General features: G+C 37.3%; 1 protein-coding gene across 2 annotated transcripts in view; it reads left to right on the top strand.

Annotated features, from left to right (window-relative positions):
- REPTOR (repressed by TOR) overlaps positions 1–27,825 on the top strand; it is a 172,013-nt gene that overhangs the window by 39,273 nt on the left and 104,915 nt on the right. The window contains exon 2 of one of the 2 annotated variants that reach the window (XM_073980466.1): positions 9,655–9,719. The gene's annotated coding sequence lies outside the window, so the exon portion shown is untranslated. The remainder of the gene's footprint in view (positions 1–9,654; positions 9,720–27,825) is intronic. The other variant, XM_073980474.1, reaches the window with a different exon arrangement.

The following is a 27,825-nucleotide window of genomic DNA, read 5'->3' as shown; positions in this document are numbered from 1 at the left end:
TTTTTAAGAACAAGTAAGAACGGCTTTAAGTTCGGCCGGGCCGAACTTGTTATACCCTCCATCAGGAGTGGTATTAAAATAAAATGGAACAATTAGTTTCCTTTCGTTTATGAAAAAGACTTAATACCAAATTTCAGCAATTTCGGTAAAACAATATAGCTAACCTTCAAAATACGGAAATTCGGGAGGTACCGTTCTATTTGGGCTATATCAAAACGTCAATCTATACCGACAAATTTCTGGCGTAAAGTTTTTAGACTCAAAGAAGACTAAATACCAAATTTACGATATTTCAGTAGGATAGTGTGGGTAAAACCTAAAATATACCGTAAATCACGAGGTATGCTTCTATGGAGGATATAGGAAGACGGACGTGGACCTATACTGATAATTCTTTTCTGGAACATTTTATAACCCCATGAAAGACTAAATAACAAATTTCTGTAATTTCGGTGGGATATTAACGTCACATCCTTCACAATTATGAAAATCGGGTGGTACCGTTCTATACGGCTTATATCGAAACGTGGACCTATACCGACGAAATTCAGTCGGAAAGGGTTTTACTTCCAACGTAGAGTAAATACCAAATCTCAGCCATTTCTTTTTGTTGTTGTGGCCACAACCCCCAAAAAAAGGAAAATCGGGAGGTACCGTTCTATGGGGGCTATATGAAGGCGTGGACCTATACCGACAAATTTCATATGAAAAGTTTTATAACTCAAATGAGTACTAAATACCAAATTTCGGCAATATCGGAGAAATATTGAGGCCACAACCTTCAAAATACCGGAAGGCGTGGACCCAGACCAACAAAATTCTGGGGGAAAATTTTATATTCCCAAAGAAGGCTAAGTACCAAATTTCAGCCATTTCGGTGTGATAACGAAGCTAAAACCTTCAAAATACCGAAAATCGGATGGAACCGTTCTATGGGGGCTGTATTAAGGCGTGGGTACCAACAAATTTCAGTGGGAAAGTTTTATTACCCGAACGAAGACTAAATACCAAATTTCAGTCACTTTGGATGAATACTGAGGTCACAACCTTAAAAATACCGAAAATCGGGAGGTACCGTTCTAAGGGGGCTATGTGGCAGCGTGGATCTATACCGACAAATTTAGAGTGGAAAGTTGAATACCCCTAACGAAGACTAAATACCAAATTTCAGCCATTTCGGAGTAATATTGAGACCACAACCTTCAAAATACCGAAAATCAAGAGGTACCGTTCTATGGGGGCTATATGAAGGCGTGGACTCATACCAACAAAATTCTGGGGGAATGTTTTATACCACCAACGAACACTTAATACCAAATGTCAGCCATTTTGGTGTGATAATGAAGCTAAAACCTTCAAAATACCGAAAATCGGGTGGTACCGTTCTATGGGGGCTATATCAAAACGTCGACCGACAAACGGAATGACAAATTTAATTATACCCTCCATACTATGTATGGTGGAGGGTATAAAAAGGTGTTTACCGTCACTCATTGAGAAAGGGTGATTTTGAGGACGGTAAACCGCTTTCTATATACGGATAATAGGGCGACTCAAACAAAAATTTATTTTTGGGACTACTGCCCCTCATTTTTTCCATCTGATGCAATAACCTTATATTCGAAATGTTGTAATTTGTATGGGACACAAGGTGAATTTTCACGAAAGTACTCTAAAGGCCGCAATTACGGTCCAATCGATAAAAAAACTTCACCAGTTCATTGTTGTGGCTAAAGAACAAAATACCCAAAATCGGCCAAATATGCATATTGGAGCTATATCCGATCCGATGTTCACAAATTTGGTCGTATAGAAATTACTATGGAAACATAGAGCTCTCGGGTGTCATGGTTTAACGTTAACCGATCGCCATAAAATTTCATATATAAAATTTTAGGATCAAATTGAAAAAAATTAGGGGGAAGGAGTTCAAAAAAAAAAGAAGAATGTTTTGTCGCTCTAATGGATATTTACTAAAATCTGAAATCTTCTAATGCTCATAAGAGAGATTGCTTTGGAAGACAACTTGTTTTAGAAAGATTGCGTTGGAGGATATAAGTCGGATGTTTTTGGGGACACTCTATATGAAAGGCTGCTTTAGGGTAGTTTATATGAAATTGAGTTTCTGTGGACAGGCTGTATGAAATTGAGCTTTGGGCGACAAATTGTATACCAAAAGGTGGGTACTTTACATGTCTATGCACCTGAGTATCTCGTAGGAGGTTCTACTTATCAATGTTTTGAACGTTATTCCTTTTTTAAATTATTTGTAAAACAACCTGAAAATTCTAAAACTTATTCTACCATTTCCAATTGCTTTCTGGTAAAACTTTTCTTTTTTAAATTTTTTCCTACAAAATTAAATGGAGATGTTGGTGGTCTTTTTGAAAATGATGAAGCCGATTGCCTTCCAAGAAACAATCTTTTATTATACATATTGACAAAACATACCATCTCCCCAATGACGCATACATCTTTGGGAGCCTGAATTTCCTTAGAAAGCACCCAAAACACTTAACGCATTTTTGTTATCCTGTTGCTGCTGTACTTTTACAATTCAGAGCTTCCCACCTAAGAGGACAATAAAGCGTAGGCTTAGTCATTGTAATCGTAAAAATGACTGGCAATGGTTGAGGAGCAACAATTCTACCAAAAATAACTTTAGCCAAGAAGTTACTCTTGCCCTTAGTACAAGAACACTCACACACACAATAAGGGTTGTTTTTATGACACATCTTCTTCAACCCATTGCAGAGAGGTGGCAAGACCAAACGGCGTCCACAAGTCATTTGTTGTCTATGTGCAAAGATTTCGTATTTTCCTTATACAGGAATTTCAGTTTGCAAAAAAGGGGTTCTTATTAGCGTTTGATTCTCCACAAAAAGAGAGGGAGAGGCACGGCGCGGTTGTATGGTGTGTTACAGCAAGCTCTACGGGATTCATGAGGACGAAAAAAAAAACTCCCCTTCATGTGCTGCCGTACATTGTGGAAACCTGTACCAGAATAAGAAAAGAAAAAAACACCATACATTCTCTGGTGGTTGTTACTGCTGCTGCCGCTGCTTCTACTGCTCCTGTGTGTTGTGGTGGCTTTGCGTTCGTTCCTTGTTATTCCTTATTATCCTGGGTAGATGGATGATTCTTCCTGTTATGTGTTTTTTTGGTGCTTATTTCTTTTTCTATTTTCTTTGTATTTGATGCTGTTGTTGTTTTTGTTGGTGGTTGTGTGTATTCCTGCTTTTTCCCCATTTTGGTGGTTTATCTACACAGCGAAAGCGACTCTTTGACACAGTTTTCTGGTGCAATTCAGGGAAGTCGGTCGTCTTTGTTAAAAATCGCGCGCGTATTTTATCGTCATCGGTTTCATCGGTTTCGGGTAGTTAAGTTTTTTTCGTCTCGTTGTTTTCTTTTGTCAATTTCCCGTTTGTTTTTGTTTATTGTTACGAAAGGAAGAGGAAGTTATTAACCAAAAAAACTTTGGGAATTTTTATGCGTTATTTCCGTTTTTTTGCAACTTTGTGATACAAAACCAACATTTTGGAAAATACATTTATTGACTATTTTGGATACTATTTATTATTGGACACAATTCAAAACACTTTTGTGATTGCTTACAAAGCATAAATTGTGTGTTTCAATTTTGGCTGCAATTGAAGGTAGGAGTTTAGTTTGAAAATGTGAAATTATTAAACAAATATAAACAAATATAAACAAATTAAAAACAAATATTAAAAAAATATATTAATAAAAAATGAAAAACTAAAAGTAAAGAAATATTTTTTATTTTATCACTGCTAAGCTTTTGTGTCGACATAGATGTTTTTATACAAAAAAATTATAAAAAATATATTTAAATTTTCAGTTAAAAAAATTGTTTATAAGAAACGTCCTTCATAATATTTCACATACGAACAGTCTTCTTTCGTATTAGAATCAAACGCTGATGATAAGTTAACGAGTGTTTTTGAGGACAGCTTACTTGATTATACCCTACACCAATATGTGGGGAGGGTATTATAAGTTGGTTTTGGCCAAAAAGTTTGTAACGCATCGAAATAATGGTCGTAGACCCATACATATATATACCAAAATGAATGTCTCGACGAGCTGAGTCGATCTGGCTATGTGTGTCCTTTCGTCCGGCTGTCCATCTAAACCTTGTAATCACGCTACAGGTCGCAATTTTGATCGGATCGTCACGAAATATTGGGTGTTAATGAGGGATTTTGGTGATGGTCGGATAATATTTAGGGGTTGGAATGGGGAAAAATTTTTTTAGGGAAAAAGTCAACTTATTTTTCCAAAGCGAATATCTCAGCTTCAACAATGGGTATTCCAAAAGTAAAACCTGTCAATGAAAGTAGATGATATCACCTTTCTAAAGGTCTCGACACATAAGAAGCATGGCATTCTTGCTTAAGTCATATCAGCTAAATGACTAAAGACCAAGATCGACCTAATTCAAAAGTGATTCTGAAATATTTTTATTAGGTCGAACTTGGTCTTTAGTCTTTTATCGGATATGACTTAAGCAAGAATGTCATGCTTCTTATGGGTGATCAAACAACGAAGATATCGCAATAGTCGAACATAAAACCCCACTTTTCATTTTTTCGAGTTTAGTTATAATTACGAATAGTTGGGGACTTTCCAAAAGAAAAGCCAGATTATGAAAGTAGAAAATCCCATCTTTACAATGATGCAAAGTAGGTGGCTAAATAACGGAGATATCGCAATAGGCGGTAATACATCCCATTTTCCATTTTATTGAAATCACGCAACAAACAAAGCGTTTTGCGGTGTCGACTAAATCTCGAAAACGAATGAACCGATAATCATATATTTGTGGGCTTGGTGTGTACCTAAAAATCTTGTCTTTAAACGAGAGAGTTTTAAAAATATAAATTTTTCATATTTGTGTTTATTTCAGCTTTAGTCCATATTTTGTTGTATTCAAGTATTTGAATAACAACAAAATGTTTTACAGTGGATATGAAAATGAAATTGAAAAACGCCAACAACAATAATAGGCATCAGCACGGCCTTGTTGATCAATGCGTAATGCAAAAACAACAACTTTCTCGTTGTTTTACCCCCGCTTATTGAAGCAACACTCCTATGTTCGTATTCTTTGCAAAGCAAAGACGACATAAAAACAGTGGTGGATATAAAATTCTTTAGTTCGACTCAAATTGTAGGGTAATCAGTTTTAGGGCCATATAGCAAATTTCTCATTTTGTTTAATTTGCTGGATGGGCTTATTGACCTGTTTATCGATACAGAGTCGGCGGAAAAGGGAACTGATGAAGTTGTTTGGTGACAACTGAAACTATAGTATTCCCTACCCTCCGCCTGCAACTAATCAATTTCATATCCACTGTAAAACATTTTGTTGTTATTCAAATACTTGAATACAACAAAATATGGACTAAAGCTGAAATAAACACAAATATGTAAAATTCTGCAGTCCAACAATAAAAAACGCCAACAACAATAAAAATTTTTAAAAAAATTTGAACAGTCAAAATCGGAATTTCGATTTTTTTTTTAAAAAAATGGGCCGGTTTTGACCATTAATCGGCCAAAAATACTTTTTTGAGGAAAATTCTCTTATTTAAAGACAAAATTTTGATGTATTCAATAAGTACACAAACAAATATGATAGATAACTGAAGACAAAATTTCAGTCATTTCGGATTACTTACTTTACTTAGCTTGCCCATTACAGAACATTTGTTCCAAAGGCCGAACTAAGAAAAGATCTCCATTTCTCTCTATTTGTTGCTTCACATTCTGGAATACCGCGCCTTTTCATCTCATCATCCACTTGTTTGTGCCATCTATTCCTTGGCCTGCCAATTCTGCGTGCACCGCCTAGCGGTCCGTATTTATACGCATTTTTAGCGGGTTCATCATCGCTCATTCTTATGATATGACCTAGCCAACGCAATCGCTGCATCTCGATACGTTTAACAATATTGATGTCGTTGTATAGCAGATACAGCTCGTGGTTCATGCGACGTCGATATTCACCGTCAACGCAGATTGGTCCGTAGATCTTTCGAAGAATTTCACTCTCAAACACACCAAGCACTGCCATGTCTGCTTGCGCAAGTACCCAGGCTTCGGAGCCATACATCAGCACGGGTAGTATCAGTGTTTTGTATAGTGTTATTTTTGTTTGACGAGATGTGGCTTTGTTTTTAAATTGCTTACTTAAACCATAGTAGCATCTGTTGGCCAATACAATTCTTCTTCTTATTTCACAACTGATGTTGTTTGTTGTGTTTATGGCAGTGCCGAGGTAGACGAAGTCTTTAACTACCTCAAAATTTTAGGTACCAACTTTTACAGTTGGTCCGAGCTCTATGGACGCTTTGCGCGTCGACACCATCAATTTGGTCTTTTCGCCGTTTACCGCCAGACCCACTTTCGCAGATTCTGCTTCGACCTTCCTAAAGGTATCAGTTACTTCCTTTACTGATCGTCCCATGATGTCTATGTCATCAGCATAGGCAAGTAACATGTGGCTATTGGTGTAAATTGCGCCATTTCTTTTGACATTTGCCTCTCGTATAACCTTTTCTAGCAGGATGTTGAAGAGGTCACACGAAAGGCTGTCTCCTTGTCTGAGACCTCTTTTGGTACAAATCTCTTCGGAGAGGTTCTTTCCTATTTTAACTGAGGACTTCGTGTCAGTTAAAGTCATTTTACAAAGCCGGATGAGTTTTGCGGGGATACCAAATTCAGACATTGCGTGGAATACCTTTGATCGGAGGGGACTGACGAATGCTGCTTTATAATCGACAAAAAGGTGAAATGTGTCGATCTTCATCTCTTGGGTCTTTTCTAGGATTTGCCGCAGGGTAAATATCTGGTCAATGGTGGACTTGCCAGGTCTAAAGCCGCATTGGTATGGCCCAATTATCTCGTTGACCATAGGCTTTAGTCGTTCGCACAATATCCCTGTCACGATCTTGTAGGCAATAGGGAGTAGACTTGTGCCCCTATAGTTAGAGCATACAGTCTTATCTCCCTTCTTGTGGGCGGGGCACAGGATGCTCAGTTTCCAATCGTCGGGTACTCGTTCTTCCTGCCAGATGGTGGTAACTAGATGATGAATACACCTTATCAGCGTGTCGCTTCCGGTTTTGAACAGCTCGGCTGGCAAGCCATCGGCTCCTGCTGCCTTATTATTCTTCAGCTTTGTTTGCTACGTTTAACCGGGTGCGTACCTTTGCGAATCCTCGGAACGATCGTACATCCAACACGCTCGATGAATGTCTTCCATCTATCACAACATGATCAATGTGATTACTTGTTTTCTGATCTGGAGACAGTCAGGTGCCCTTATGAATATCGAGATGATTAAATCTGGTACTGCTAACTAACATGTTTTTTGCAGCTGCAAAGTCTATCAGCCTCATACCATTGTCAGATGTTTCACTGTGGAGACTGAATTTCCCGACTGTTGGGCCAAAGATATTCCTCTTTCCAATTTTGGCATTAAAATCGCCTAGAATGATTTTAATGTCATGGGCAGGGCAACGGTCATATGTTTCTTCTAAGCGCTCGTAAAATATATCTTTTGTCTGTTCGTCATTTTCTTCAGTAGGAGCATGAGCGCAAATAAAGCTGATGTTGAAGAATTTAGCTTTTATTCGAATTGCAGCAAGTCTTTCATTCACTGGGGTGAAGCTTGATACCAGATGTTTTAGCCTCCGACTAACTACGAATCCGCAACCAAACTCATGCTTTACGTCATGGCAGCTATAATACAGTGCGTCACCTTTAGGTGTTGTTGTGACGCCTTTCCCAATCCATCGTATTTCCTGTATGGCAGTAATATCGGTCTTGTACTTTTCCAGTACGTCTGCCAATGCGAAGACTGCACCTTCTCTATAAAGAGTGCGAACATTCCAGGTGCAGATTCGCAGATCATGGTCCTTAAAACGTTTGCGGGGTTCGTCAACTTTAGAGGGGTTTGTTTTTTCTATTCTTTCGTTTTTTCATAGTAGCCTGTTTCTGGAGGGTTACTAACCCGACGCCCAAACCCAAGTTTTTAACGTTCTTATGGGTAAACGCGCGGAACATTTTAGCTCACTACCTTTAACGGGTCTTAAATGCAGTTCACCAGGTGACACCACGGGGAGGTCAGTGTCCACTTGAGATGAAAGAGGGACCAAGATAAATCCTGGGCTTTGCCATGTTAAAAACGCCCAGGACCGTTCCTTGGTATCTTCCATTCCCTACGTCACCCATTTCGGATGGAAACCTTTAAAATACCAAAAATCGGGCGGTGCCGTTCCATGGGGACTATATCAAAAGGTGAACGAATGCCAACAATTCTCTGTAGGAATATTTCGCAGCCCTGGCGAAGTCTAATTAACAAATGTCAGCTACTTCGGTTGGATAATGTGGCTAAAACCTTCAAAATGCCGAAAATCGGGCAGTACCGTTCTATGGGGGCTATATTAAAACGTAGACCTATGCCCATGATTTTTATCAGGAAAGTTTTTTCTCCACTGGGAACCCTCAATGGAAAACTTCAGCCAATTTTTGGTCTAGAAACTTAGGTAAAAACTTCAAAATACCGAAAATCGGGAGGTACCGTTATATGGGGTCTGTATCAAAACGTAGACCTATATCCATAAATTTTACGGGAAAGTTTTTTCTCCACTGGGAACCCTCAATGCAAACATTTTAATTGGTAAAGTATTAAAAAAATATCAAAAATTCGGAAGTACCGTTATATGGGGGCTGTACCAAAACGTGGACCGACCTTCCCAATTTGTTGCCCTTGACATTGTCAGCCAACTTGTACCAAAATTCATCCACCTACGCCAACTGCGTATATTTTTGGCCACCGTTTCTATTAACTCGCGACATAGTGCGTTGTACAATGGTACATATGTACTCGTGCCTTGCACACTGAATATCCGGGTTCAATTCTCAGGCCAGGCAAAATTAAGTTTTTTACGGTGTCAAAAATATCTCTCAGCGTAATGTTGGCGACATTTCCTGTGTATTTCAGCTATGTAAAAACTTCCGACTGTACCATAAACAATAGGACCCATATCATTCAGCTAATATGAATAGAAATGCATATAGTGCTATTAGTCTCCCTTGTCCCTTCTGGAATGTTTGTGGAACAATTAGAATATTTCTGTTAAACTTAAATCAATTTCGAAGGTGGACTATATAGCACAGCAAAAGTTCGTTAAGTGCATTTACGGCCATCATTTTGAGGTTGAGGTTAGTCCTTGTGGTTCTAATAACAATGATATAATTTTGTTCATGGGCCAAGATATACTTCTAATATCACATCTACAAAAGTTGAAGACTGTTGCGTCTAAGCCCAATTTAAGCTCACTTCTCGGATCGAAAGTTTAGGGTCAAATCTCGAGTTGTTTTGAAATCTATTAAGAAACATTATCTTATTAGTGTAAGATTTATTTTTATTTATTTTTAAATACATTTTTTTGTTATGAAGTTACTTTCAGCTCAATTATGAATATCAACTCACCGTGAGTTGTTTCACTTTCTCCTTTAAGTTGCAACGGCAGAAAGACAAAACTCACGGGGAGTTTACATTCATGATTGGGCTGTTTACTTTTAAACAATTTAACTTACTCGTATTTATTTTATTTGCAGCAGAACTGACATTCCCTATTCTTGACGAAATGATCAGCGGACAAATCTTGTTGCAAAGTTAAGAGGTAAGTGTTGAATGTTTTTTTGTTTTTAAGAACATTTTCCATAAGGTAATTTCAATTTGAGAGGCACATTTTTGAGTAGTCCAGTTTCGAGGACACTTTTTAAGCGAAAGAGTGCTTTTGAGGTCGTTTGTTCCAAGAAAGGGAGATTTTTTTCAAATTTTTATGAGAAAAAGTAATGTAATGGAAAGGTAGTTTAGAGGATGCGTTTTTATACGACAAAGGTTCTTTGGGCAATTTTTATACCCTCAGCCTTTAGGCTAAAGAGGGTATTTACACTTTGATACGATCAAAAATGTGCCTCATCGAAATAATGGTTTTAGACCCCAAGTATGTTTGTACGATATCCGTTTCAGACAATTTTGAGTAGATTTAGCAATGTCTGTCCGTCTGTCTGTCGGTCTGTCTGGCTGGTGCGCACGATAACTCTCGAACGGATCAATCGATTCGGTTCAAATTTTGGGTATCGCAATATTTTGTCCAGATTCGATTTAAGTTCGAAGATGGGCCATATAGGTCCACTCCTTCAGGTACCTCCCCCACAAATGTTCAAAATTTGTGGCAAAACTTGTGCGCACGATAACTCTTATAGGGAATAACCGATTTGGTTCATACTTTGCACATCGTGTAATTTCTACCAAACTTAGATGAGCTTCTAATATGGACTCAATCGGTCCACTCCTTCGGGTACCTTCCACACAAAATTTCGGAAAAGTTCAGTTTAGGACCTGGTCTCGAATCGCTTTGATTTTTGTTTAAGCAAGTTGTATTCGCTGTCCTCTATACGACGCTGTAAGTTTCATTAGGGGCAAGTCCATACTTCCTGAGAAAATAGCCTGAAAGTTACAAAAAACCCTATGATACCGTGTGTAGTGGTTGGAGCGCAAGATAACTCTCAAACGGATCTGCAGATTTGGTCCAAAATTTGGCTTTCGTAATATTTTGTCCAAACTTAGTTCAAGTTTAAAGATGGATTATATTGGTCCACTCCTTCCGGTACCTCCCCCACAAAAGTTCGAAAATGTTCGGAAAATTTGTGCGTACGATAACTCTTGAAGGGAGTAACCGATTTTCTCCATACTTTGCACATTATGAAATTTCTACCAGACTTAGATGAGGTTCCAATATGGACTCAATCGGTAAACTCCTTCGAGTACCTCCCACACAATATTTTGGAAAAGTTCAGTTAAGGACCTGCTCTCGAATCGCCTTGGTTTTTGTGGTAACATCTTGTATTCACTGTCCCCTATGCGAAGGTACAAGTTTTCTCAGGGGTAAATCCATACATCCTGAAAAAATTGCCTGAAAGTTGAAAAACAAACCCTATGACACCATGTTTATGGGTGGAAGCCCAAGATAATTTTCGAACGGATATGCCGATTACGGCCAAAATTTGGCCTTCGTAATATAGTTTCCAAACTTCGTTTAAATTAGTAGATAAGCCATATCGGTCCACTCCTTCAGGTACCTACCCCACAAAAGTTCAAAAATATTCGGCAAAATTGTGCGCACGATAACTCTTGATGGGAGTAACCGATTTGGTACATACTTTACACATTCTCATAATATCTACCAGATATAGATCAGGTTCGAATATGGACTATATTTGTCCACTCCATCCCGTACCTCCCACACAAATTTTTGATAAGTTCACTTTAAGACCTGCTATTGAATCACCTTGATTTTTGTTAAAGCTACTTACATTCGCTGCCTCAATTACGATGGTAAAAGTTGTTTCAGGGGCAAGCCCATACTTCTTGAGAAAACAGCCCAATGGGTGTAAAAACCCCCTATGGCACCCCCATGGTCTATGTCGGTCCATTCTTTTAAGTACCTTTTCCGCAAAATTTTTGAACTTTAATCCTAATCAACATTTTTGTCGGTTCATACGACCAACATTTTGAAACCCCCTAAATACATAAGTTTTTTGTGAAAAAAGTGTTTCAATTTGCACAGGCTGAGGGTATATCGGGTATATCTCTGTCAGCCAAGCTGACTGATACTTTTTTACTTGTTTTTAAAGAATCAGTATTTGTGAGGGCGTCTTTTAAGAAAGATGGTTTACAGGATATTTTTGTAAAGAAAGGGAGCTTTGAGCACATTTTATACGAACATATCGTTTTGAGGATAACTTTTTTAAGTAAGACAGTTTTGAAGACAACTTATTTTGCGAAATAGCGATTTTAAGGACACTTATATTATAATCAAGATTGCTGTTTTGAAGCCAATTTTTACACAAAATAGAGCTTTTAAATTCCAAAGATATTTTTTTCTGAGATATTTTTTTTTTTTGTTTAAACAAATTTCATAAATTGTATCTATAATTCGTAGAATTGTGTAAAGTAACATTAATTACCTTATTTCACCTTTGTATGAGTATGAGAATTTCATTAGAATATCATTTTCAAAAAATTTACGCTCATCATATTAGCTTCCCACCTTTCTCATGACTTCACTCCTCCACACATAATTTTAAAACATAATTTCCGTAGTCAATACCGAACTTCAGGGTTAACCTATCCCTGACACAGCATCATCTTTGGTTTGTTGTTTTTGGATGTCGTCGATGTGGTCTTGTGATTTTGCCTTGGCATTTAAATATTAAAATAGCTTAATTTGAAATATCCTTCAGCAACGATACTTATTTTCCAGTGAAAAACCAAAAGCTTTAATTTTTTTGATATTGCGATGTGCGCATAAAATTCATATTTCATGTTCTGAGAAGTGATTTCGGAATTAAATTAAGTTTCCAAAGTAAACAAAACCAAGTGTAACTTCCCACCCAACCACCTACAAATCATTGGGTTGGTGTGCAGACCACACCATACCACCCCACTACCTTGTACTTGTTACATGTCCTTGAATTTCAAATCCCTTTCGGAATCAACAGCTTATCAAAAGGGCATATCAATGCAACAATCACAGACTCCTATATATAGGGAGTGTGGAAGGGAGAGAGGGAGAAAGGGAGGGAGGAAGATAGGTTGGGCTGGAGGGAAAATTCCAGCTGTCCTACAATCTAATGGTAGCGGAAATAAAAATGTAAACAATGTGTTTGTTACAAGGTTAAATCGTGACATCCAATAACAAGGAGTAGGAGGTAGCTATGCATTTCAATACAATATTTTCATTTGTTGTGTTGTTGTTGTTTTGAAATAAAGTTGGCTGTAGTAGTTCACATAAAAATCCTGCATTAAAGTGGAGGACTGGAGTAAAGTGCTGCTTACATCAATGGCATAAAATGCGACACTATACCAGGCTGGCTGCGCTGCTGCCAGCAGCATAAATACGAGGATGACAATGGACAAAGTACAGAGATTTTATTAACAATGCAAAATTAAAATAAACATTGCAATTATATATATTCGATGGTTGGTATGTCAAGGAATAGGAGGTATTCCAAATAAAAGAATTGAGAAAGTCTACCTAGGTAGTACTTCACGATCCTGTATAGCTGAACGTCCCTCTAGAGGTATTCTCTTGATGGAAAAATCTCTTCGATGGTTTCTACAGATAATCTGTTTATAGAAGATATTCTTCTATAAATAAATATAGACCTTTTTCAGGTCTTTTATAGATGAACTACCTTCTTGATAATTTGAAAAGATGGGCCAAGACCATACCTATCGTTTTTTATAAATAATAAATTATCTTGGAGACTTCTTTAGGGGGAAGGCTTTTTTGGATGTTTTCTGTAGATGAACTGCCATCTTGAGGGCTTCTACATACCGTACATTTTCCGAAGGTGCTCTTAAGGGGTGACCCCAGTTATAAAACCCAATTAAAACCATTTTCATGATTTCTTTCCAGAAAAATATGAAAAAGAATTTGGTAGATGTTTTTTCATCTGAAAGAGCACATCTTAATTTACTTTCTGAATTTTTCTTGTCGAAAAATATTACGTATTTTTGGGGCAATTGACCATCTACCAAACCATGTGTCAACTCTATCTCGAAAACTAAAAAACAGATCGTCATATATTTTTGTATGCTGATTGAGAACATAGCCATGACGTAAAGCATGAGTTTGGTTGTGGATTCGTAGTTAGTCGGAGACTAAAACATCTGGTATCCAGCTTCACCCCAGTGAATGAAAGACTTGCTGCAATTCGAATAAAAGCTAAATTCGTCAACATCAGCTTTATTTGCGCTCATGCTCCCACTGAAGAAAAGGACGAACAGACCAAAGATATATTTTACGAGCGCTTAGAAGAAACATATGACCGTTGTCCTGCCCATGACATTAAAATTATTCTAGGCGATTTTAATGCCAAAATTGGAAAGGAGAGTATCTTTGGCCCAACAGTCGGAAAATTCAGTCTCCAAAGTGAAACATCTGACAATGGCATGAGGCTGATAGACTTTGCAGCTGCAAAAAACATGGTAGTTAGCAGTACCAGATTTAATCATCTCGATATTCATAAGGGCACTTGGCTGTCTCCAGACCAAAGAGCAATAAATCAAATTGATCACGTTGTGATAGATGGAAGACATTCATCGAGCGTGTTGGATGTACGATCGTTCCGAGGAGCAAACCTTGATTCGGACCACTACCTTGTTGCAGCAAAGGTACGTACCCGTCTAAACGTTGCAAATAAAGCACGAACGGACACAACGCGGAAGTTGGACATCGATAGGCTGCAAACACAACATATAGCCACAGCATATTCCACTCAACTAGACCAATTGCTTAACGCGGGCACTCCTTGTACCGATAACATAACAACGCAATGGCAAAATATTGCCCACTCCATGCAAACAGCCGCAAAATCCATACTTGGATACCAGAGACCTCCACCAAGGAATCCATGGTATGATCAGGAGTGTCGTGCTGCCACCGAAGAGAAAAATGCGGCATATAGGGCTACTTTACAATCCGTAGCAACGCGTAGCGCACGAGAGAGATACAGGGAGAAAAGGAGAGAGGAGAAACCTCTTCTCCGCAGAAAAAAAGAGAGAGATGGAAAAGCGGGAGTGTGAAAAAATCGAGATGTACAGGAGCCAGAATGAAGTCCGAAAATTCTACCAAAGAGTCAAGCATCATACTGATGGCTTTGGTACAGGCACATGCTCCTGTAGAGACCAGCAAGGTAATTTGGTAACTGATACAGATAGTGTGCTCAGGATATGGAAAGAACATTCAAACATTCATCAAATCTGTTGGTATCCAATAGAAACGAAGACGACGAAGATACCACAGTCCCAATCCCAGAAGATGGTATTGAATGTATACCGCCCAGCCAAGATGAGGTAAAGACAGCAATAAATCGGCTGAAGAATAATAAGGCAGCAGGGGCCGATGGCTTACCAGCCGAGCTGTTCAAAACCGGAGGCGACACGCTGATAAGGTGTATTCATCAGCTAGTTAGCACCATCTGGCAGGAAGAACGAGTACCCGACGATTGGAACCTGAGTATCCTGTGCCCCGCCCACAAGAAGGGAGATAAGACTGTATGCTCTAACTATAGGGGCATAAGTCTACTCCCCATTGCCTACAAGATCGTGTCAGGGATATTGTGCGAACGACTAAAGCCTATGGTCAACGAGATAATTGGACCATACCAATGCGGCTTTAGACCTGGCAAGTCTACCATTGACCAGATATTTACCCTGCGGCAAATCCTGGAGAAGACCCAAGAGATGCAGATCGACACCTACCACCTTTTTGCCGATTATAAAGCAGCCTTCGACAGCCCGCCCCATTCAAAGTATTCCTTGCCATGTCTGAATTTGGTATCCCCGCAAAACTCATCCGACTTTTTAAAATGACTTTAACTGACACGAGGTCCTCAGTTAAAATAGGAAAGAACCTATTTTACCAAAGAGTTTGGTACCAAAAGAGGTCTCAGACAAGGAGACAGCCTTTCGTGTTATCCCTTCAACATCCTGCTGGAAAAGGTTATACGAGAGGCAAACGTCAAAAGAAGTGGCACAATCTACACCAATAGTCACATGTTACTTGCTTATGCTGATGATATAGACATCATGGGCCGATCAGTGAAAGAAGTAACTGATACCTTTATGAAGGTCGAAGGAGAATCTGCTAAATTGGATCTGACGGTAAACGGTGAGAAGACCAAGTTGATGGTGTCGACGCGCAATGCGTCCATTGAGCTCGGACCGACTGTGGAAGTTGGTTCCTATAATTTTGAGGTAGTAAAAGACTTCGTATACCTCTGCACCTCCGTAAACACAACAAACGACATCAGTTGTGAAATAAGAAGAAGAATTGTATTGGCCAACAGATGCTACTATGGTCTAAGTAAGCAATTTAAAAACAAAGCCACATCTCGTCAAACAAAAATAATACTATACAAAACGCTGATACTACCCGTGCTAATGTATGGCTCCGAAGCATGGGTACTTGCCCAAGCAGATAAGGCAGTGCTTGAGAGGAAAATTCTTCGAAAGATCTACGGGCCGATTTGCGTTGACGGTGAATATCGACGTCGTATGAACCACGAGCTATATAAGCTATACAAAGACATGAATATAGTTGAGCGATGATGAACCCGCTAAAAAGGCGTATGAATACATGCCACATGGCGGTACACGCAGAATCGGCAGTCCTAAGCTTCGATGGAGCATACAAGTGGATGAAGAAATTAAAAGGCGCGGTATTCCAAAAAGTCAAGCGAAAAACAGAGAGGAATGGAGATCTTTTCTTAGTTCGGTCTATGGAACAAATGTTCTGTAATGGGCCAACTAAGTAAGTAAGTAAGTAAGTAATTGCGGCACGAAACACGCTATATGGGTCCGATTTAGATTAAATTTGGATTGTGTGACTGAATTCAGTCTAAAAATAAATGTACCAAATTACCTCGACATCGGTTCAGATTTGGATATAGCTCCCATATATATTTTCGAAAAGATACTTTTGCATTTTTTTTAAGAAAACATAATTTTGAAGGCACTTTTCTCAGAAAGATATTTTATGGGAACTTTTTTTTTAAAGAATTGTCACTTTTGAGCACAGTTTCTTCAAGAATTCGTCCTTTGGCGACATGTTTTTAAGACCATTTTCTTCGTGAAAATCCCACATTAAAACAAGAAATCTTGTAAAATAAACGATTTTTTAGCAGCCATGGAATTGTTTCTTTTTCTAGTTATTTATTTACAGTTCTCAAATTTAATTGTCTCTGTTTGTATATCTTTTAATATCATTAAATTTGCTCTTATCAGCTGAAGTGTAACCGAGTTTATAAGATTTCGAATGTGTGGTGCATACTTTCAGGCGTTGGTATGGGGGAAATATATTAGAATGTGGATGAACTCGAACAAGCTTAAAGTCCCAATCATCTTTCATACTCCAAATATCCCCAAAATTATTACACCAACCCACGTATTAGGCCACTATTCCTTTTCGGCTACACCAGACAATGACAATCATTTTCGTGACCAGACATTCGGTAAATTCCAAAGCAAAAAAATCCAACCACATCCCTACTTTCAGGAAAGCCCCAAAAATATGTTGGTATATAGCAAAACAAAAATTAATGAAATTGAGATGGAAAGAGAGGGTGGTAACTCTTACACTCATTGAATGCTAAGGCAAGTCAAAGAAAATTTAATATGGCGCCAAGGCCACATTTATGAATGTAACACAAAATACTACAACTGCCACCTACTAAGCTATGAGTAATACTATACCAACCCCATTCTCCACAAGAAAAAAAGCCGACACTTTGCATCCCCTCTCTTCGTTTCACTGCTCACGATGCTCTTTCTCTGTTGTGAAATTGTAGAATATAAACAAAATTCACATAAAAACAAAAAATTGAAAAGAAAAACAAGTGGGTATCTCAGAATCCAGGACGAGATGGATGGGTGTGTGGGGACTTTAGGAAATTCTAATGAAATACTACAAATCAAATGCTGAACAACAACAACACATACACAAATTTAGTTCTAATATAGATATATACATGAAGGACATGCGTTAAGTGTGGGAGGTTGTATTTTGTAGCGAATCGTTTTTCTTACTCTCCCAACACCCCAAAGCATTTTTGTTCCTGTATATAAAAACAGGAGCATTACCATTGACATTGAATGGAAACTTAGAAGAAGAAGAAGAAGAAGAAGAAGAAGAAGAAAATAAAGTGAAGCTCACAATATCAACACAAATTTTATGAGCCACCGCCAAATGGTGGGGCTATACATAAACTGATGCTATTCTTTTTTTTTAACTAAACGTGGGTGTTTTTGGGTATTACAAGGAAAACCAAAACAAACCTTAACAAGTATCCTAGCAAAATGTCTGTATTAAATGAATAAATAGATCCTTATTATTGCGACGCAAAATAATTTCAGCATTTAGGAAATTTGATTTGATGAAAGTTACTGGAGTTTTTTTTTTGACATTTTCAATAAATGATTCCAGGTATTTTTGGATAAATTTGTGATGTAATATTTACATCGGGTCTTATAAAATGGTTAAAAGTTTATGGATAAAGTGCTCCCGCAGAAGAAGTTGAAAGGATGAATGTTATTTTGAATGGAAAGCTGAGAAAACATTTTCCACAAAAATATTTTCTCTAATAAAAATATTTTTGGGGACACTTTTATAAGAAGAGGATCTGTTGGGGACACTTATCTACGAAAGGGATCTATTGAGGAAACTTTTATACGAAATGTTAATTTTGAGGACATTTAATGAGCTCAGAATACAATCCATAAGGAAATTTTCTCCAAAAAATACCTTATGTGCCCCCGTTTATAAGAAGAGAATCGTTTGGGGACACTTTTCTACGAAAGGAAACAATTGAGAAGACTTCTAATCGAAAGGGTACTGTTGTGAACATCTGATTTGCTCAGAATACAATCCGTAAGGAAATTTTCTCTAGCGAAAAAAAACTTTACATGTTCCCGTTTATAAGAAGAAGATCTTTTGGTGACACTTATCAACGAAAGGGGCCTATTGAGGACACTTTTATACGAATGGGTACTTTAGAAGACATCTAATGACCTCAGAATACAATACATCAGGAAATGTTATCTAATGAAAATACATTACGTGTCCCCGTTTATAAGAAGAAGATTTTTTGGTGACACTTATCTACGAGAGGGTCCTATTGAGGGCACATTTATAGGCAATGGTACTTTTGAAGACATCTACTGAGCTCAGAATACAGTCCATCAGCAAGTTTTCTCTAATGAAAATACCTTATATGGCCCCGTTTACAAGAGGAGGATATTTTGGGGATATCTACGAAAGGGATATATCGAGGACACTTTTGTACGAAAGGGTACTTTTGAGGACATCTAATGACCTCAGAATACAATCAATCAGTAAATTTTATCTAATGAAAATACTTTACGTGTCCCCGTTTATAAGAAGAAGATCTTTTGGTGACACTTATCAACGAAAGGGGCCTATTGAGGACACTTTTGTATGAAAGGGTACTTTTGAAGGCAACTAAAGACATCAGAATACAATCCATCAGGAAATTTTATCTAATGAAAATACTTTACGTGTCCCCGTTTATAAGAAGATCTTTTGGTGCCACTTATCTACGAAAGGGGCCTATTGAGGACACTTTTATACGCAATGGTACTTTTGAGAACATCTACTGAGCTCAGAATACAATCCATCAGGAAATTTTCTCAAATGAAATTACTCTACGTGTTTCTGTTTATAAGAAGAGGGTCCTTTGGGGACACTTATTTACGAAAGGAATCTATTGAGGATACTTTTATACGAAAGGGTACTTTTGAGGAATTTAATGAGCTCAGAATACAAACCATAAGGAAATTTTCTCTAGTGAAAAAACTTTACATGTACCCGTAAGAAGAGGATCTTTAGGGGATACTTACCTATAGACAGCGGAATCCTATGCTAATGCATATATATATGGTTAGAATGGTCGTAGAGAAAATCTGATTATACAGAAACTTGTTTTATCACAAAATAAAATGAATTAGGCTCAGTAATTTTTGCATATTTTGCATATCGTGCATGTTTTGACATATTTTACATATTTGCGTAAAATGAGCATATGCAAACATATATACAAGGATTTGTGGTCTTAAAATCCCACCGAAATGGCTTAAATGAGGTATTAATTCTTCGTTAGGGGTATGAAACTTTACACCTGAAATTTGTCCGCATGGGTACACGTTTTCAGATAGCCCCCATAGAACGGTACCTCCCGATTTCCGATATTTTCAAGGTTGTGGCCTCAACATCACACTTAAATGGCTTACATTTTGTATAAAGTCTTCGCTGGTAGTATAAAACTTTCCACCTGAAATTTGTCGGTGTAGGTCCACGTCTTCATATATCCCCCATAGAACGGTACCTCCGGATTTCTGGTATTTTGAAGGTTGTGGCCTCAATATCCCTCCGAAATGGCTGAAATTTGGTATTAAGTCTTCCTTTGGAGTATAAAACTTTCCACCTGAAATTTCTTGGTATAGGTTCACGTCTTCATATAGCCCCCATAGAACGGTACCGCCGGATTTCTGGTATTTTGAAGGTTGTGGCCTGAATATCACGCCAAAATGGCTGAAAGTTGGTATTAAGTCATCCTTGTGGGTAAACAACTTTCCACCTAAAATTTGTCGGTTTAGGTTCAGGCCTTCATATAGCCCCCATAGAACGGTACCTTCCGATTTTCGGTATTTTGAAGGTTGAGGCACTGGTTATACATTTCTCTATTTTATTCATTTGTCTGAAAAAAATTTTAAACAGAAAAATTTTACATATGTACAAACATTTTTGTACCTCTTATTGAAATATTTGTTGCATAAGAAAATATGTAAAATGCATAAATTTTGCATTGCATTTTGTCCCCATTTATAAGAAGAAGATCTACTAAATGGATATATCGAGGACACTTTTATACGAGAGGGTACTTTTGAGGACATCTAATGAGCTCGGAATACAATCCATCAGGAAATTTTCTCTAACGAAAATACCATACGGGTCCCCGTTTATAAGAAGAGGATCTTTTAGGGAAGTATTGAGGAGACTTTTATACAAAAGGGTTACTTTTGAGAACATCTAATTAGACTTTTTTAAGAAGTGTTTGTTGCGGAGACAATAGCCGAACTTCATGTGGTGTTCTGTAGTTAGTAAGCTTCGGGAATTGTAAACCTAGAAACCCATCTAATGAGCTCGGAATACAATCCATCAGGAAATTTTCTCTAACGAAAATACCATACGGGTCCCCGTTTATAAGAAGAGGATCTTTTAGGGAAGTATTGAGGAGACTTTTATACAAAAGGGTTACTTTTGAGAACATCTAATTAGACTTTTTTAAGAAGTGTTTGTTGCGGAGACAATAGCCGAACTTCATGTGGTGTTCTGTAGTTAGTAAGCTTCGGGAAATTGTAAACCTAGAGATAATCTTCAGATATTAAACATTTTTGGTATCTTCTAATGATGGATACCTGAGGTCTCCTACAAGGAGAAAAAAACGCCTCTCTAACATATGTCCCAAACATACTTTGCAGCAAACATATATTTGTTTGCAATCAGTCCCAAACATAACATATGTTAGGGTCCTGCAAACATATATATGTTTCGCTGCAAACAAATTAAATGTTTGGGGGCATACAAATTATATTTTTGGGTGCAAACAAATACAAACCCAAAAGCCACAAAAAAACCAACACATGCGCCAGGGGCGCTTTCTGAGAGCAAAGGAGCGTAAATTTGAATGTGATGAATCACATTGAAATGTATGATCACTTGTCTGGCTGGCTGGTGCGCACGATAACTCTCGAACGGATGAACCGATTTGGTCCTAAATTTGGCTTTCGTAATATTTTGTCCAAACTTAGTTTAAGTTCGAAGATGGGCTATATCGGTCCACTCCTTCCGGTAGCTCCCCCACAAAAGTTCGAAAATGTTCAGAAAATTTGTGTGCACGATAACTCTTGAAGGAAGTAAGCGATTTGACCCATACTTTGCACATCGTCAAACTTCTACTAAACTTAGATGAGGTTCCAAAATGGACTTAATCGATCCACTCCTTCGGGTACCTCCCACACAAAATTTCGGATATGTTCAGATTAGGACCTGCTCTCGATTTGATTTTTGTTGCAAGAACTTGTATTCATTACCCCCCATACGACGGTACAAGTTTCATCAGGGGAGAGTCCATACTTCCTGAGAAAATAGCCTGAAAGATGCAAAAGGCCCCTGTAACACCGTGTGTAGTGTATGGAGCGCACGATAACTCTCGAACGGATCAACCGATTCGATCCAAAATTTGGCTTTCGTAATATTTTGTCCAAACTTAGTTTATGTTCGAAGATGGGCTATATCGGTCCACTCCTTCCTGTACCTCCCCCACAAAAGCTCGAAAATGTGCGGAAAATTTGTGTGCACGATAACTCTTGAAGGGAGTGATCGATGTAATCCATACTTTGCACATCCTAATATATCTACCAGATATAGATCAGGTTCGAATATGGACTATATTTGTCTACTCCTTCTGGTATCTCTCACACACAATTTCGGATAAGTTCACTTTATGACCTGCTCTCGAATCACTTTAATTTTTATTGAAGCGATTTGCAATCGCTTTCTCCATTACGACGGTAAAAATTTTTTCGGGGTCAGGTCCATATTTCTTAGGAAAACAGCCCGAAAGTTATAAAAAATCCCTATGTCACCATATGTCACTTCGGAGAGCACGATAACTCTCGAACTGTTCAACCGATTTGGTCCAACATTTGGTCTTCGTCATATTATATCCAAACTTAGTTTCATGGGGCAATACCGGTCCACAACTTCCGGTACTTCTCCCCAATATTTAAAAAATGCCACTAAAATGCTAGGACGATATCACTTGAATGGGGCAACCATTTTTTTCCAAACTTTGGATCTACTAATATTTTGATTTTGTTTAATTTCTAAAATGGACCATATCGGTTCTCCCTAAGGGTACCTCCCCCACTAAGGTTCAACATTTATGTCTTAGTGCAGTTAATTCCTAATCCATAATTGTCGGCAAGTTCAAATGTCCAAAAAGGGCTACAAAATTCTGAAGAGACCTTAAATACATCGATCAGTCCGTAGGTGAAAGTTTCACTTCACACTGGCTGAGGGTATATATCTGTCGGCAAAGCCGACTGACACTTTTTTACTTGTTTTAGGTAAATCTGCGTTCGAGAGCACTTTTAGTACGAAGCAGAATGGTTCACTGGCCACTTTTCGTAAGAATTATTTTGAGAGCAATATTTTGCAGAAATACTGTTTTCGAGATACTTTTTCAAAACAAGTATCTTTGAGGACAATTTTTACAGGAAGAGGTGATTTTGGGAACATGGTTTAATAAGAGCTCACTCGAGGACACTTTTTATAACAGACTAGCTGAACCCGGTGCGCTTCGCCACCCCTTTAGATTGATATGCATTTGAAATTTTACGGATTTTTTGAGATCAGAAAGAAATCAAATTCAAAAATTTAAAGTAAAGTATTCATTGTAATACTTTAGGATATACAATGTTTTTTGTTTTTCCTTCAGGAGCGTAAACAAACAAATCGGCCGGTCTACCAACACGTGAACATGCAACGTAGAGCTGACCATTAGAAAAGCAAGAACATGCTAAATTTAGGCCGCATACACGAAGAGTCTGTCCTTGGGATTTATTTATAGTCATTGCAAATGCCAAACGTACAGGAAAATGCAATCTTTTAAAATTGAACGTTCGTGCATTTCCTGAAATTCTATTCACTGAAATTCTTTCAATATAATTTACCAATTTGTTTTGTAGACCAATTCCCGCCACATATTCCAAATTTCATTGAAATTGGGCTTACATAGCGTGTTTGGTGCATCAAATACATGAAATCTGCCGAAAATATATAAGGGAGGTATATGTAAATCTGAACCGATTTCAATATAATTTGACAAATTTTTTTGTAGATCAATTTCCTCCATATATTTCAAATTGAAATTGGACAAAGGTGTTTATTGCATAAAATACATAAAATCGGCCAAAAATATATATTGGAGGTATATCCAAATCTGATCCGATTTCAATATAATTTGGCAAACAAATTTCTAGGATCAATTCCGTCAAAGATTTCAAATTTCGTCAAAATTGAACATACATGGCGTGTTTGGTGTAGAAAATACATGAAATGTGCCGAAAATATATATGAGAGCTATATCCCAATCTGAACCGATTTCAAAATAGTTTGGAACATTTATTTCTGCAATAAATTCCGTCACACATTCCAAATTTCATTGGAATTGGGCATACAAAACGTGTTTTATGCATCAAATGTATTAAATCGGCCGAAAATATATATCCAAATCTGAGCCGATTTCAAATTACTTTGGCAAATTTATTTTTAGACCAAATTTACCAAATTTGCAGACTGTACCGATAACACTGTGAACCGAAATTTTGGGGGGTGGAAAATTCCTTTTGGGGATGAAAGCTCTTGGTGAGTATATACAAAACCCAGAAGGACAGATCCGCCGTGAGTCGAACTTTTGAGATATGGCGTGATGAATATTTTGCTTGAGACCCTATAAACCCTCAGATATTATCGTTATATCTTTGTCCGCTGTTGTTTTAGCTTATTTTTGAGATCACATTTCTTCAGCCAAATCAAATGAGGATTGTTTTCGTAGAGCATTTTGACCTTATATCTCGCTTCCTTCAATGTCCTTTTCGTCCTTTATTTTAAGAGCCGCCATAAAAGTACCACAAGATGACGTTTTTCAGCTTCGAAATGTTCTGCAAAAATGTCGCTCAGAAAATTTTAGGTACGGCTCTCATTGACAACTAATCGATTTTGTCGCGTTTTCATAGTCATTTTTTACATTTACCCCTGTTTGCTAAGAAAAAAACTGTGTTTTGTGTTTTTGTATGTTCTGTAACGAATATACAAAAAACAAAATATAGTCTTTTTCTTAACAAAAACAGGGTAAATGCACAAAACGACCACGAAAACGCGACAATATCGATTTGTTGTCAATGAGAGCCGTACCTAAAATTTTCTGGCCGACATTTTTGCAGAACATTTCGAAGCTGAAAAACGTCATCTTGTGGTACTTTTATAGCGGCTCTTGAAATAAAGGACGAAAAGGACATTGAAGGAAGCGAGATAGAAGGTCAAAATGATGCACGAAAATAATCCTCATTTGATTTGGCTGAAGAAATGTGATCTCAAAAATATGCTAAAACAACAGCGGACAAAGATATAACGCTAATATCTGAGGGCTTATAGGGTCTCCAGCAAAATATTCATCACGCCATATCTCAAAAGTTCGACTCACGGCGGATCTGTCCTTCTGGGTTCTGTATATACTCACCAAGAGCTTTCATCCCCAAAAGGAATTTTCCACCCCCCAGACTTTGAGCTCCATTTTGTTGCACAGTGTAATCGTTCGTTAGATATCAGCATACAAAGTCTACAGTTTCTGGAGGTACTTCCGATCCTGAGGCTATATCTCCAGATCGGGGCGGAATTTTTAAGATTTATATAGCCTGTGACACTTTCAGGCCATGTGGTAATATATTCTGAAAGTTTCAGGAAGATCGGTTCAGCGGTTTTTGAGTCCATAAACTTCAAACAAACAAACGTACAAACATTTTCCTCCGTTATAGATATACTCGTAGATACCGCACAAATTTCATTGAAATAAATATGGGAGCTATAGCCAAATCAACACCGATTTCAATACTTATTTCTACTCCAAATTTAGTTACACATTGGACATACATAGCGTGTTTGGGGCATCAAATACATGAAATCGGCCGAAAATATATATAGGAGCTATATCCAAGTCTGAACCGATTTCAATATAATTTTGCATACTCATTTCTAAAACAAATTTAGTTACACATTTCAAATTTCATTGAAATTGGACATACATAGTGGGTTGGGTGCATCAAATACATGAAATCGGCTGAAAATATATAAGGAGCTATATCCAAATCTGAACCGATTTCAATATAATTCGGCATACTCATTTATACAACAAATTTAGTCACACATTTCTAATTTCATTGAAATTGGACATACATAGTGGGTTGGGTGCATCAAATACATGAAATCGGCCTAAAATATATATAGGAGCTATATCCAAATCTGAACCGATTTCAATATAATTCGGCACACTCATTTCTACAACAAATTTAGTCACACATTCCAAATTTCATTGAAATTGGACATACATAGTGGGTTGGGTGCATCAAATACATGAAATCGGCCTAAAATATACATAGGAGCTATATCCAAATCTGAACCGATTTCAACATAATTTGGCATGCTCATTTCTGCAAAAAATTTAGCCCCACATTCCAAATTTCATTGAAATTGGACATACATAGTGGGTTGGGTGCATCAAATACATGAAATCGGCAGAATATATATATAGAAGCTATATCCAAATCTGAACCGGTTTCAACATAATTTGGCATGCTCATTTCTGCAAAAAATTTAGCCACACATTCCAAATTTCATTGAAATTGGACATACATAGTGGGTTGGGTGCATCAAATACATGAAATCGGCTGAAAATATATATAGGAGCTATATCCAAATCTGAACCTATTTCAATATAATTCGGCATACTCATTTCTAGCACTAATTTAGTCACACATTCCAAATTTCATTGAAATTGGACATACATAGTGGGTTGGGTGCATCAAATACATGAAATCGGCCGAAAATATATATAGAGCTATATCCAAATCTGAACCGATTTCAACATAATTTGGCATACTCATTTCTGCAACAAATTTAGACACACATTCCAAATTTCATGGAAATCGGACATATATAGCGTGTTTGGTACATCAAATACTTGAAATCGGACGAAAATATATATGGGAGCTATATCCAAATCTGGACCGATTTCGATATATTTTGGCACATTTATTTTTAGGCTAAGATCCATCACACATTTCAAATTTGGAGTCTGTATCTGTAACCGTTCTATAGATATTTGCATACAAAGTTTAAATTTTTTGGAGGTACCTCCGATTCTGATGCTATATCTCCGGATCAGAGCGGAATTTCGAAACTTTTTATAGCCTATGTTACTTTCAGGCGATGTAGTAATATACCCTGAAAATTTCAGCAAGATCGGTTCAGCGGTTTTTGAGTCTATAAATTTCAAACAAACAAACAAACAAACAAACATACAAACATTTTTCTATTTTATATACAGTGTTGGTCACAGAATTAGCACACCCCGTTGTGGCAAAATGATTTCAGTCGGCTAAGAGTTTTGATAGGGCGAATTGAAATATTTTCGTAGACAAAATCCTTTTCTATAATGTATTTAACATATTTAATGATATAAGTGGATAGTATTATCAGTGGTTTTTTGAAAATAAAAGTTTTGTGAAGACGCCCAAATTATCAAGGGGACATATAATTAGCACACCCTACGATTTTTAATTTAATTCAATTAATATACCAAAATTAATTTATATTGAAGTTAATTCATATTCAAAACGTATTGAAAAATTATTTTTTTAAAAGAAAAAAAATTTATCACCCCGGAATCTCAAAATATATCCCAATAGCGGACCATTTTTCGTAATGAACACTTAAACGCCAGAAAGTCGCCGAAACTTTAAAAACAAATGTACAATTGGATCTGCAATTATTGGAATTGTTAACCGATTACCAAAATTTAAATATAAAGTACAAAAACTTTTCAAAAAGTGTTTAAGGTCGATGATTCATTCAAGAAAATTTTCGATTTGTATGGGGTTTATAGAAAAAAGATCAATAAAATACACCCTTATGTGAAGAAGGATCGACTTATAACACCATTTGTAATTCAAAATTACACGTCTGAATAACACCAAGGACCTATCATTACAAAACAGCCAACCAAGCACTAGATGAACACGTAGCACATGGGTATGTTTAATGGTATAACCCCTTTCTGACCATAAAGGATTTTGAGGTTTGCTGAAATTGGTTAAAATCCCTGAAAGTAGGCCTATACTATTCAAGATAAATGTTTTCTGGATTATTGATTTTAAATTTAATCGGTTTAAGCTCCGGGAAACATATTTTCTTGCGGTCTCACTAGACTATCTCCCATTTGCCTTTTGTTTAGAAAATTATTGAAATTTGCGTAGGTACCATAGAGATGAACATAGGTTTATCGTGGCATACACCA

Source organism: Musca autumnalis, unplaced genomic scaffold (assembly GCF_047663935.1).
Source record: "Musca autumnalis isolate F117 unplaced genomic scaffold, ASM4766393v1 scaffold_1, whole genome shotgun sequence".
In the NCBI taxonomy this organism is placed as follows: domain Eukaryota; kingdom Metazoa; phylum Arthropoda; class Insecta; order Diptera; family Muscidae; genus Musca; species Musca autumnalis.
Note: the sequence above shows the minus strand (reverse complement) of the source record. Positions and strands in the feature narration are given on the sequence as shown.